Below are 4,851 nucleotides of genomic sequence, written 5' to 3' on the forward strand. Positions count from 1 at the left end.
TTTTATGAACTTTTTAAAAATATATTTTTTAAATATAAATTTGGTTAAAAAATAAAAAAGGGGTCAAAATGGAATAAAAATATGCCTCATCTATACAGTTTAGTAGAATAATTTCACAGATTTTATATGACCTACCTACATAACATGACCTAGAAGCTATTGAAAAATACTAAAGAAATAGCTAAAAAAAATATAAAAAAGTGTTCAAATGTAATAAAGATGTGTGCCTCATTTATACAGTCTAGTAGAATAATTTCTCACAGATTTTAAGATAATGGGCCACACAATTTGGAAGCTATTTAAGAAAACATTTAATATTATTTAAAATATTGAATATGACTTAAACATTTTATAAAGGATAGCGTGCCTCGTTTAATAGCATGAATTACCACTTTTTTATATTAGTTGGTCACAAGACAAAGCATTTTACAGGAGTGTTCGGAAATTGACGGCCCCTATGTGAACCTCCAATGCGCTTCAGCAGGCATCGGTAGAGAACAGCTAGCCGATTTATGAATTAGCGTTCATAAATTGGATCAACCTTGAGCTGAAGGTCCCTTACTCCGCGCAGGGCGAATTTCCAGTATCCAATTTGCAAAACAACTTCGCTTCGGTTGGTAATACAATGAAAACACCAGTGTTCTGACTAGTTTGTTGTTTGGGCTTCAAACATGGCGCCGAGCGACGTAAACGTCATACGCTGTGACGTCAGCTCCAAAGCTCTATACGTCAGAGCTAAGCGTAGGACTATCTGATAATGTAGGCTGATCTGACAGAACACCGCGATCCCTGGTAGCATATTATGCTAGCTAATGTTAGCACTAGGTAAAGTTCATAAACTAGGCTTGTGTAATATTCGTTAACCAGCGCACCTCTGTCGAGTGGCATTAAGCGTGGAAAATACCAAATATATCTGGAGGAAATATGTGTTAAAAACTGTTGCGTAATCCGGTGTGTGTGTATTAACTAGCATTGAAGCTAAAGTGGGAAAACAGTGGATCGTTGCTCCAATGTTATTAGGTCCACATTAATCTGCACCTCATGTCAAGTGACTGTGCAGATGATTTATTTACCAAGCACATACCAAGTTGTCGATGAGGGGAGGCAATGTAACTCTTAAATGTATATATTTTCTTCCAGATGTAAAATGTAAAACTAAGCTGGTAGGTCACAGGCCGAAGGAGGATATTCACATAATTTCTGTTTTTTATTTGGTGTGTGTGTGTCTTGTACTTAGTTTTATTCTGAATTAGATGTAATATGCCTTTTGCTGTGTTATGATATTAAATTAAATTGGTGTTCTCCTAATTCCCCATTCTAGTATGACCAGCAGAGTGCAGCTGAAGCAGGACAGGCTTGTAGGTCTTACTGATTCCTCCAGCTGCTACAGACGATCAGAACATGAGGATGGAGAGACCAGCAAGTGTTGAGTCAGAGAAGGTCAGGTAGGGAAGGAAGTGTTGCTTTTAGGGGTCGGGTGTGTTTGGCTAACTAATACCTCTTCTATGTCACATTTTTTACATTATTTTCAGTACAGATAATCAGCGTACTGTACTGTCTGCTGGTGGTTTAAATTGATTTCAGCTACATTCAAAAAAGTATTCAAATTTTAACATGCATTTTCTACTTACTAAATATTTCAGTGTAACTTCAGTGTTACACTTCTGCAATATTTTTGCAGTTTCTCTTATTGTGATATTTTAACTGTTTCACTTGAACATTTAACTTCCTGAGATATAGTCAATTTATTTTCAATAAAAAAATACTTTAGGGCTTATTGAGTTTTGATTATGTTGTCTAGGTAAATATCATCACTTGCTCGTATTTTTTTATTTTATTTTTGTTTTTCAGGTTTGCGTCATAAAGCTTCTTGATGTGTTTCTGAGCCATGATTGAGACTCTCCATGATGTTCACCCAGGACAGAGAGGAACTCATATCATCTCCACTCCATCGACCCCTTGAGACCTTCCTGTTGTTAAATTGCCTTTCCCTTGGATCCAAGCACAGTCAGCTGGATCATCACAACATTGACTAACTAAATAAAAATATTTACAATTAGGATCTGAAAACCAGAGGACCAGATACGCAAAAATCTACCTGCAGACTTTAAGCAGCTACCCTGACACTGCAGTGATCCTGGACTGGGCTGAGCCACTCTTCCTCTCTCCTCCAGAGTGATGAGTTTTCATCACCAGTAAAGACAAACAAGTTTAGCAATTTTGTTTTCTTTCATGCATGGTCTTATGATAATTGTGTTTAAAACTTTCTACAGGACAAATTTTGGTTAGAAATTTGGGGAAATATGTGTTTGGAAGATGGAATCAGTACAAATTGGGAAGTTCTAACTTTATGGTTCACAAATATCTTTATTTCACACATTGGAGTGTGACGAACAAATTACAGGTGAACATGGGGATCTTTTCAGTTGCTGTGGGTGAATTACACTACTTAATGTGTTTGTCCACTGTTTCTGGAGAATTGGAAGGTATATTTCTTACATTATAGGTCAACTGATGTAAAGATGCCTTCAAATACTGAGAATGTGATTGTGGTCTTATTTTTACGACTTGGTTGAGGGTCATGAAGACCTCCAACATCCTGCCTTTCCTTACAATGGGGTGTGAATGGGTCTGCTTGAGTGTGAATGAGAGTGAATATGTATGCAGATGGCCTTTGATGGGTTTTTAGGAAGCCCTGTGTAAATTTGACGTCACTTTGGTGTGGCTGTGTGATTTTTTTCTCTCATTTTAAACTATTTAGAGACAGTGGAGGTTTTTCTGTCATAAATGTACTTATACTACTGCTTTACAGACAATTTTAAGGTGATGATTACATATTTTGGTATCACAATCTGATTTGAAGAAGAATCCTTTGCTTGTGCAGTAGGATTAATACAACGATGGGAGCAATAAAACTTCAGCCTTGGCTTAAAGCAGATAAATTTAGTAATTAGGAAACTGTCTCGTCCACTTTGGTGGTTTCTTTTATTTTTTTACTAACACCATAACTTACTAACTGAATTAACTGTTGGTTTATATGTCACATGGGTAACTGATTGGACATGTTGAAATTTTAGCATAATGGAAGAAAGTTCTTCGATTTTAGTTTTCCACCTATAAATTGTTTTTCTTTTTAAAATAAGAAAAACACAGGGGGATATTATAAAGATAAGAGATTACTGATGGAACTTTGAAATTTAAGCCATCTCAGTCTATTTTGAATACTGGATGGATGATTTGGAGAAATTGTGGAACATCTCACAATATTTTAGTTTTTCAGCAAATTATTATATAACAGTGACATAGATTCAAAATTATTTTTAAAATTATAATTTTATTATATCAACAGGGGGAGAAGGAGAAATAGACACTAATTCCTGGTCAATTTATAGATACGGTTAATTGTAAATTTGTTAATTAATAATTTTTATTTTTTTTCATTCAACAATAGTGAATTATGGATTTATTTAGGTGAAAAGCCCTTACATTGCCTTCCTGCTTGACTAAAATATGATGTCTGTGAGAGAGAAGCTCTTACTAAATTCAAGTTAGTAATCTAAAATTGAACGGTTTCAAACAACATCTATGCCATGTTTATTTATATTTAAAATTGTTGATTAATTAATTGCTGATTTTTAATTATATACAGTTGGGTGTAAATTGTTAATTTTGAGGAAAATTTTGGTTAAAACTGCTATGAAATTCAAATAAAATGTGAATAACTTCTGACATTTTAAACATAAAATAGAAGCTGTTTTGAAGATCTCAGTATTACAGTAATGGTTTTATTTTGATCTAGGTTTTGAAATAGGACTCTGTCTTGAAGCTTGGGACAATGACAAGCATGTTTGGTATTTAGTAGAACAATATGAAATTCATAATTATTTGACAAAGTGCAATTCAATCGCAACTTTTATGAGTGTTAGTACTAGGACATTCTAGATTTAGTTCTAATTCTTTAATGAGTTTGTGAGGTTGTGATTTAAAAATTTGTAGTTGATATTTGGCACAAACAGAGTGAATGTCATCGAGGTACTGACATTTGTTGATTTTGAACAGTAAGTGTCTTTATTTTCTTAATTCTGACACATCTGATGGTGGAATGTTTTAACACATTTCTATGTTTATTTTTTTGCAGTTCAGGATTTGAGGCATTTGGCCGTTTGTGCTATAACATCAACAACAAATCTAGAGCCACACGGGAGGATGCATCACAAGATAAAATAAAATTTTAATTATAATAGTGAAAGTAACGAAATGTGGCATACATAAGTTTTGATTTTTTAATTACTTTGTATTATTTTTACTCTGGCAGTTCCCTTCAAGACAAGAATAGGAAAGGGACTAACTATTAGATTACATGCTTTTTTCTTAACCATAGCTGACTTGCATTATGGGCTTCGCTTCAACTACAAAGGAAGATGATCTAAATTTTATTTGGCTCATATTACAGTGGCTACCATTCAGTGACAACTAAATTAAATGGAATTTAAAATTAAGGTGCTAAAGTGAATTGAGTGTCTATAGAGCATACTGAGCTAATGGCACCAAGTTCTGTGTTAATTTCATAATTTTAAATTAAATATTAAATTCTTTGATTGAGGTGTGCAGATTGTAACAGCATCTGGGACACCATGTTTGAATTACATCCAACTGTGTTATATAATGCTAAAGTTAGCGGTTCTAGCAGATTTCATCTCAATGAGTTGTATGGGATTTTTATTGTATTCTATGACAGAACATTTGTTCTGTTATAGAAACGGGGAAATTAATGGAATTGATCTAATAAGCAAATTTGTAGTCCGGAGTTCTCTTTACTTCTTGGCAAAAGAGGTTATTGAAGTTAAATCA

At 33.9% G+C, this 4,851-nt stretch overlaps 1 protein-coding gene and 1 long non-coding RNA gene across 3 annotated transcripts in view; one reads left to right on the forward strand and one right to left on the reverse strand.

Annotated features, from left to right (window-relative positions):
• The window catches only part of LOC107834619 (uncharacterized), an 8,323-nt gene extending 3,551 nt beyond the window's left edge, over positions 1-4,772 (forward strand). Inside the window, exon 3 of the long non-coding RNA XR_001660425.1 lies at positions 4,758-4,772. This is a non-coding gene — a long non-coding RNA (uncharacterized LOC107834619). The remainder of the gene's footprint in view (positions 1-4,757) is intronic.
• LOC103130903 (multiple epidermal growth factor-like domains protein 10) overlaps positions 1-4,851 on the reverse strand; it is a 54,112-nt gene that overhangs the window by 42,477 nt on the left and 6,784 nt on the right. The gene's annotated exons all lie outside the window — the stretch shown is intronic.

Source organism: Poecilia formosa, unplaced genomic scaffold (assembly GCF_000485575.1).
Source record: "Poecilia formosa unplaced genomic scaffold, Poecilia_formosa-5.1.2 Scaffold690, whole genome shotgun sequence".
NCBI classification, from domain to species: Eukaryota; Metazoa; Chordata; class Actinopteri; order Cyprinodontiformes; family Poeciliidae; genus Poecilia; species Poecilia formosa.